The following is a 9,813-nucleotide window of genomic DNA, read 5'->3' as shown; positions in this document are numbered from 1 at the left end:
GCATGCCGCATGTCTTAAGTATGTGTTCCTGTTCTTCAGGATAAAATGGCGACTCTTAATTAGCCGAAAGAATATCATCAAATATGGCAGGAAAAGTGGGGTTGTTCTGTATTTATTGCTATTGGTACTCCAATCTCTCGGTTGACCTGAGAGCGACAAGAAAAGTGAAACCAGAAAGCAGCAGAAAATTATACTCAACTCTCGCGATTTTTTTTTTTTAACTAAATGAGTTGAAGGCATACTGAGCAGGATTTGAAAAAGCATAAACACATCCAAAAATGATCCTACTCAATCATTACTTATGGTCCATTGGTAGTGTGTGACATTGGATTTTCTTATTTCTGAATGTTCGGGACATTTCTGGGCATCGACCTTTTGACAGCAGGTGTGTCCAACTGCAACCAAAACCACTGCTGAACCCTTTTATATCTAAAAGCCTCCCTTGCTGTGGTAGCGGTCCTGAACTCTAATACAGAGTAGCTGGAGTTCAGAGCCAGTGTGTGTCGTGACAGCCAGGGGAGCCAAGTCAAGTCAAGTCAATTTTATTGTCCCAGATGGGCGATTTGTGCTGCTGCAAGTATAACACACATATCACAACATAAAACATATAGTATCACATAGAAACATTAAGATAGAGTGACAAAGGTGACTCACACCACTGCACCAAAGTTCATTCCGAATCCAGGAGAATTGGCACAAGTGTCCGTTCATGCCCATACGGTGTACAATAAAATCATATACATCAACAACAAGTATGGTATAACAAAGTATGGTTATCGGTGCATTATCATCATCAACTTCACCACCAGAGCAATGTCATCCTAACCAAGCAACGTCGCTACTAGCAAAATGAAACATCACATTTCAAGTTGCTAGCAATATTGAATTGCAACAGTGGACTTTGTAATTTAATATACATTATTAAACTGCACTAGATTACAAAATTGTTGTGTGTATTTTCCATCTTTAATGCAAAATAAACTATCCGATGTTGCACTGCAGGGCGCTAGAACATTAACGTTATCTCACTAAGGAGGAGCCTTGTATTAAATATTTTTATGTAAATACAATGCTAATGCATGAGAGTTTCAGGTAAATACACACAGACACACACACACGCATAGGAACGCACACGTTTCAATTCAATACATTCACAGTCAAAAACATTCAGACTGACAACAGTATTGTCCCAGACATATTGACAATACCTCTCATGTGCTCAGATATGACCCGGATTCTTCCTAGAATTAAAAAAAAAAAGTACCCATCAGTCATATTTCTGGATTCTTGGGATTTTCACCCAGTGATTTTATGCAATTTAAGTGGAGCTGTCAGCTCAGAAATGAAGAGGCAATAAAAAGCACAGGGGAGTTTCAGCTACAGACTCAGTAGACCAGGTTTAATCAGTCAACAAAGTCGCGGGTACAGGCAATGCACAAATCTGAGCTCTAGATTGGACAGTTTAAATATTATCCAGTAATAACATCCAAGTATGATCCATCAAGTAAATGGAGGGTAAAGTGCGTACAGAAGAAAGGAGATCATTTAAACTGAGGTGAGACTAATGTATTGGGTCGATATTGGGGTTCTATTAAAAATCAGATATCTGGTCCAGTCAGTATTGTCCACCTCTGATATGATGGATATGATGCAGTTTGATATTGATATTTATTGTAGAATTGATCAATACTACACTGGCTGTCTATGGGAAGACCTTAGCTCAGGGGTACTCAAATACAAATCTTAAAGGTCCACAAAGAAAATTTTCAATTAGACAAAGGTCCGTTTATTAAGGTCAGTCAAGCTTTTAACGAATTATAATTAAATTATTAAATTCATAATATAAAATTAAATATAAAATATATATAATATAAAATTAAATTATATAAAATATATAAAATTAAATTAAATAAAACATAAAATTACATGTAAAATTAAATTAAATTAAAGCTACAAATCACCATTTCCCCATTATCCCCATCCCCCAAACCCGGTTCACACACCCAGCCACCAAAGGTGAATCAAACCATCCTAAGAATCAAAGTCCAAATAAGTCCAGAACTATTGTACATTGTGTCAAACACTGTTGCTTAATGAGAGAAGTGGCAACTTTGGTCTGCTACCAAGACTTTGAACTTTGGCACAAAAGGTGTGATGACCAGGCAGAGACACCGATGCAAGTGTTCATGGGTGAGTCGGCTGCGGTACTCGTTCTTCACCATGTTCATTGTTGAGAATGCAGACTCACTGCTGTAGGCTGGCCACCTTTGAACACGCCATTTTAGATTGATTCACGTTCCAAATCTAGGCTAGTAGCTAACAGCTGACGAAACGAGCTGCGCTGTCAACTTGATTACACCGGTCTTTGTTCTCTTCTCTTGTAAAAATAAAGTTTGAAAAAAAAAGTGCGGCTCTACAGTATGACGTCGCGTCCGCGACTCACCGCTGTCATGGAGATGACGGGACGCTGAATGTGATTGGACCAAACCAAAGCAGAGTAGACGTCCTCACACAGACAGTGGAGCAGTCGGGCATTCAGAGCGCTGCTTGCAGTGGAGAAAGCGGAGAATTTTGACTCGTTGCGTTGCGGCGAAGTCTCGCAGATAATACAAATAATACATATGAAAAGTATAATTTGCTCAGAGTCCGGAGACAGTTGTGGTTCGGTCCGGATCCGGACCGGAGTCCGGACTTTGAGGATGACTGCCTTAGCTTGAATCGATTCTAATGAGACATTTTTAACCAGATTCCACCCACGAATACATTTTTATATATAGTTTTCATGTCCTATGGTCTAAATGCTATTGCAGTGGCTTTTCCACCCAAATTCTAAGGGAAGGAAACACTGAATGGATTTTTTTTACCAGGAAAATCAGGTATAAATATATTGAATATCGGCACAAAATATCAGCTATTGGCAGCTTCAGTGCAAAAATATCACCCATACGTCTAACCCTGGTTTAAACACTGGACATGGTGTGTGTGTGTGTTTTCAACTGTCCTAGTGTGTGGATGTACAATGCCTAGTGAATGTTGCTACCTATACATATGTGACTATGCTTAAGTTAGGATTTGCATATGTAAAAGGTTATAAGGAAAACAGCCATCAGGACTTACTGCTGCTGTGACATGATACATACACACGCTATGAGTCATACATACAGTGGAGCTGATAGTGGGGTGATGAGTAATTAGTCCAAAGTGATATATGGAAAACAGCGTTGACTCTAAACTATGAGTAAGACGATGAATAAGGCTCATTATGGGATTTGCATATCAGCCTCACTCTTGAGGAGGCGTAATTCTGTAAACCCTAAACACAGGTTTCCAAGGCGGTAATTGGACTCTCTTCTCATTAACCCCCCCCAAAAAAATACGATAACTGATCCGAGCACGGGCGTCATCACACATCGCACGAAGAATCGCGATTACCGGCCACCCGGGGGAACAAACAAAAACCCTCGAGGGGTGGCGCCGAAAACGCCGTCAGAAGCGTCGGCGCCCGCGCTCCATGCGAAAGCGGAGGGGAGGGGAAATGTGATTACTTTGTCACGAGTGGCTTAGTCATTGTTGCCGTTGAGCACAAGTACCCTCAACCTCCCCACCCCCCCACCCTTCGCTCACCAGCTGATCGGGAGCGAAAGAGAACATACATACAAGGCAGAGCGCTTCACATGTCAGCACTCTGACACGCGGCACGCAGGCCAACATCCTCTTATGCAAAGCGACCTGTATCTTCAAGGCACAACGGTCTGGGTGAAAGGCCTTTTTTTGTGAACCGCCCTCGCCCCCCTTTTTTTGCTCAAACATTTGATTCAGCATCCACAGGCTTCAAAGGCTACTCGGCATTCATTTTTGGTCTTTTTTTGATGGCATTATGTTGGCTATTTCAGGTTTCCAGTTTCAAGGGCGTGTGAATGGTATTAAGTGCGCGACGGATCACTCGTTCGGACGGTTTTCGGCGACGTGGATTTTGCAACATGTCGTGTTAGGTCTCAGCATTGGTCAGAGTGTTGCAATTGTCGCTGGCAAAGTCTTCAGCGCTACTTTGTAAACCTGATTTTCGACATTTACTTCACGAGGAGGCAGGCACTTTTTTGGACAGCCTCTTCGGCCGTGGGCATGTTTTAAACATAGTTGCGGAGCATTATTTATTTATGACTTACTCTAAAATGCAATTTAGCTGTATAAATCAAGGCTCGAGTCATATGCCAATGATATTTTCATGAAACACCCTAATTACAGTACGTGCCGCAGACTGTCGTTCTCAAGCATGAAGATCATGTGCTTAATTTAGAGTGCCTGTCAAGGCCTAATCCTAACCCCCCTGACACTGGCATTTGTGGCAAGCTGCAGAATAAGTTGGGAGTAGATTTACTGAATATAGTACGGCTTAAACTGGCACCATGGAGCGGGAAGGAAGGGAGGGGGAGGGAGGGGGGGATCAAGCTTGGTGAACACTCCTTCACTCCTGCCCTTTTTAGTATTTGGGCTGGTCCGTACCCAGAAGCATAATCCAAATATATTTGCTCGGAAATATCTATCTTGGCTATCTTTTACTGTTACCTCACTGACATTCTGTTAAAATTCTGTTTGATGTAAGACAACAGAGTTTGGGGTCACACACACACACACACACACACCGAGTGTATATCTCAGGTCTAAGTATCCAGTATCATGGAAAACTGGTGGATAACTAAGTACAAAGAACAAAGAGGGATAACAGTAAACACGCTGTATGCAAAGACTCTTAACTGTGTTTGTGTGTGGGTGATTGCAGAGGGAGTGTGCGTGTGTGTGTGTGTGTGTAAATGCAGTGCACAGACACGAGTGCGTTTGCCTGGTGTGTCTTATGCGCAGGAAAGCCAGGCCGCCCCGCTTCATCTGTTGGTCTGACAAGCGGCGGTTTAAAACCGCCGTTCAGGCAAGTCTTTAGCTGACCTTCAAACCCGAGTCCTCCAGGCCAATGGACACGCTAATTAATGGGTCGCTCCGTAACTCCGCCAAGTAATTTCATTCCCTGTATGTCTTCAGCTCCGGAGTGGTTCTCGGCATACTGAGATCCAGCGCCTGGGAAGTAGCCTTTTGGGTCTCTGAAAGCCGGCCGAATAATGCATATAAAGTGGTTTACAATCAACTTTTAACTTTCCCCTCAGTCCTCCAGTAAACATGTGCATAGGAATGTGCCCCCGCCCCTCCCCATTTTTCCATTTTTCAGCTATTCCCCCCCCTCATCCGTTTTGCGTATGAAGATCAATCCGCCCGCATCGCAAAATATGCACAACGTGTCACAACGCTTTACGGCAGTGGTTCTCAACGTGGGGTCCGGGGACCACCAGGGGTCCTTGAGGGGGTTCCAGGGGGTCCCCAGCAAATTGATGAATCGTTAAACTTCACCGTTATTTCATTTACAAGAAGTTAACACAATTAGAGAATGTAGAAGAATGACTGTTCTGATCATAGTTTCTCTGTTATCTCTCTACCTACAATACAGATAGTCATGGGAATTCTGGACAAAATCATATCTGACAATAACAATATTCTCAGAAGGTTGAGAATCACTGCTTTACGGTAATTAGAAGTGGGGAGGGGAGGGGAGGGGGTTCATGTCAAGCCTGAACGGCAGCAGCGGCGAATCAGGACACGTCACAATCTCCACTAAAGGGATTTCCCCTCCGAACCTTGCTATTGTTAAGCCCCTAACTTCATATTGAAGTCAGTCATGATGGAGTGTGTGTGTGTGTGTGTGTGTAAGATAGAACGCCAGGCACACACACACACACTGCCACCAGAAAACAATCTGGTATGTTTAAGCCGCTGTATACTGCACTTCATCGACCATCTGTGCAGTATACTTTCCAATTATATTTTGATTATGCGGAGAATATTATAGCCACTTGAAAATGATGACTCCATGTGAACAATACGGATCTTTGGAAAATACAGTCCGGTAACCTGTGCTGTTCCTGCTGGTGTTATATCAAAGGTATAGGCTTTTGTAATTAAGCTTAATGTCGGCTTACCACCTCTTACGCAGTAACTACCAAGGCCAGTGTTTAGTAATTAAGTGAATAAAACAACTACAGGTGCACCGCAGTTAAAATGTCAGCTTGGGGGTAGAAACGGCATCGAGGTTAACTCTCCATTATCAGTAGGCTCAGTACCCCGTGGCTGTTCAATACAAAACACAGAGGCCTATATTATTCAAAAGTGCATTTTGTTTAATAAGACTGAAGTGGAACAATTTGGCGTTGTGCCAGCCAAACATTCTCCAGTAACTTTTCTTACTAAAATGGCCTGCAGCAGACATGAGCGCCATTCACTGCCGGAGCTTTTCAACTCCGTTATTTTCTTTGGTGACAGTCGGGAAATTAGCATGGGAAATTAAACCTTCAGCAAGCAAGTGTTTGAGGAAAAGAATCATACCAATGCATGTTTCCCCGTTGTCTTTATCGTTATAGAACAATGCCTTCTGTTTAAAAAAAAAAACATAGTGAAAAACAGTGTCTCTTCATACATTCTTGACTCAGGCAGTTTTTTAGAAGCTTTGGGAGAGACTTGCTCCTGTACGCTTAACTCAGTGGTTCCCAACGTGCGGTCCGGGGACCACCAGGAGTCCTTGAGGGGGGTTCCAGGGGGTCCCCAGCAAATTGATGAATTGTTAAACTTCAGCATGATTTCATTTACAAGAAGTTAAAGCGATTAGAGAATGTAGAAGAATGACTGTTTTGATCATAGTTTCTCTGTTATCTCTCTACCTACAATACAGACAGTCATGGAATTCTGGACAAAATCCTGTCTGACAATAGAAATATTCTCAGATTTGGGTCCAAGAGACAAAATCTCATTAATTGGGGGTCTGTGGCTCTAATGTGGACTAAATTAGGGGTCCTTGATATGAAAAAGGTTGAGAATCACTGACTTAACTAACCCAGTGGTTCTCAATGTGGGGTCCGGGGACCACCAGGGGTCCTTGAGGGGGTTCCAGGGGGTCCCCAGCAAACTGATGAATTGTTAAACTACAATTAGGCACAGTTTCACTGTTATCTCTCTACCTACAATACAGATAGTCATGGAATTCTGGACAAAATCATATCTAGCAATAAAAATATTCTCAGATTTGGGTTAGAGAGACAAAATGTTATCAAATGGGGTCCTACTGTGGCTCTAATATGGATTAAATTAGGGTTCCTTGATATGAAAAAGGTTGAGAATCACTGAACTAACCTATCTGAGATCACAGGAATAACATATGGCTTATCCTGTATTTCTCTCCTACATTACTATGGGCTTTCTCTCTGGTTAGATAATTGGTATAATTTCTGTTGCTGTTTGTCCTCAGGCTGTTCTTAAACTCTCCCTTATTGCCGCGGCCACTTCTGAACCCGGCAGAGTTGAAAGCGGGGCGCTCAACAAAGCCGGTCATTAAACATTCCATGACACTTTTTTCAAGGGCCAAGGTGTCATCCCGCTATCTCCCCGCTCCAAACCATATTATTCATGATGGGTAACAACCGTTTTTCCTTATCAGAGATTGCATTAATTTGGTCTCGAGTGAAAATTGAGTCACCTCAAGTGTGCCATTTGGGGAAGTGCCAATATTTCAAGTCTGAGGCCAGGACCAACACTCATAGGACAAATTATTATCCATATTTTTAACTGTCAATAATACTCTGACCTTGTCAGTGCTTTTTCATGACCGCATCAATCACCATTTATGGCTCAATTAAAATGACATTCTAAATGATTATTTATTATTCAGTGGTTTGTTGGTCCTTCACAACTAATATCAAATGAGGGGTTAGATGAATAATGAAGTGTAGGTCAGAACCCCTCTTCCCTTCTGAGTGACTCGTGGGACAATGTTTGCATCTACAAAAAGGTTGACTGAACATGACTGCCATAATGCCTGAGTTTAAAGCCCCCTTCTTATTTAAATACTATTACGTGTAGACCTCTTTCTCAGTGCTGAGAATTACTCCTGAACTTAGATTTGGCCATGCTAATGCGTCACTGATGCAGGAAGGCACAATTCAACATGTTGTAATATGTCTAATATGCTTAAATGTCAAATGAAACCTTGGAACAGAGTCAATTCTGGGGAGACAGAATAAAAAAATAACAGGATAAAAATGGTGCTCCAGCATTTTTAACAGGAACTAAAATCACCACCATAATCTTGCAAACCATATTTCATCAAGTAGGAAAGCAAACAAGGACATAATTTGTGATAAGCTGCGACCTATTTGGTTCTATGAAACCAAATACAAAAGCCTAACAGCAAAGCTTTCTATTTTCCTGCCGGTTTGTTCAATGACAAAAACTGTATTTGCTTGAGTTTAGCATTTTTTGGTGAGCAATGGATACGTTTTTATTATTATTACTGTTTTTATCATTTGGATTATTCACGTATAAGTGATCCTGCAAATCTTGCAAAAGAGTTGATCTACCTAAAGCACTGTACTTCGTCTCAATTGGCTGACCATCTCACAAATCCTTTCATTTTACATTGTGTAGACTGTGCTGAGTACAAAATGAGATTATTGCATCATAATGTTTTATATAGATCAGCGCTCCGCACACAATATCAAAACGTAAATGGCAAGAACGGTGGTTTACAAGCCCAAATTCACAAGCACTCCCCGAGAACTGAACACACACACACACATGCACACACACCGCTGCATTCTACATATATGGGTACACGCCAAGCATATTCATAGTCCAAAACATATGTGCAATATTGTACTTTGGCAAGAGTAAATATGATTCAAAGCTGTCCAATGGACCCAAATACTCTATATATACTGTAGTGTGGGATGCTGTTGATTTGTTGTTGAGTTATATATAAAGTATAAAGGGTGATGGGTGTCAATCTAGCTGAGTTTAGAAATCATATTATACTGAGAGGTTTGGATTACAAAAAATGTGGATTTAATGTATTTTTTTTCTACCTGATAACATTTGATTGTCAACTTACACACAAAAACACAATCAAATTCATATAACAAAATAAACAACAACACTAAATTATTTATTTTTAGCGTTCATTATCAGGGGGCGAGGTGATCTGATTGGCTGGGCCTGGCACCATCTGACAGGAGAGCAGCTTCCTCCCCGACTGCAAATTGAAAACACACACATACATGTTTATTAATTGATTCTTGTGTGTAGAGCTGCACTGTGTGTGAAAACAGACTAATGCAAGGTTTGGCTCAATAGAAATAGAGAATCAATAGGAAACCCGTCTCCTAGGTCTGATGAGCCAGCACTCTTGTCATTGCAACTTTCGGATCAAAAGATATAGACAATAAAAAAAAACAGCCAATTAGGAAAAGGGCAGGGGCATAAATGACATCTAATCAATATGAAACTGTCCTGAGTCCGACAAGCTGTCACTCATGCCAGTGCAACTTTGGGGTCAACAGATGTAAACAATGAAACATTTTAGTGCGGCTTGTGGATCAGTAGATATAGATGATCAAAATAAAGCAAAGGGAAGGGGAAGGGGGGTTCAGTGACATCACCACGAGTCTGATGAACCATCACTCATATCAATGTGACTTTGGGACTATATGATGAAAAGCAGCACATTTTTTTTTTCTTCAAATTTCTGGCACCGACGTATGATGAAAAAACAGCCAATTGGCAAAGAGGGAGGGGCTTAAACAACATCACTAATCAAATAGAAACTCTCTCCTGAGTCTGACGAGGTATCACTCATGTCAGTACAACTTCGGGATCAATAGATTTAGACGATCAAAAAACAGTCAATCAGGAAAAGGGGAGGGGCTTAAATGACATAATCAATCG

Source organism: Centroberyx affinis, unplaced genomic scaffold (genome assembly GCF_046629955.1).
Source record: "Centroberyx affinis isolate AG114_WGS23_722 - 3 ecotype Tasmania unplaced genomic scaffold, CSIRO-AGI_Caff_v1 ptg002485l_1, whole genome shotgun sequence".
Lineage (NCBI taxonomy): Eukaryota > Metazoa > Chordata > Actinopteri > Beryciformes > Berycidae > Centroberyx > Centroberyx affinis.
Note: the sequence above shows the minus strand (reverse complement) of the source record.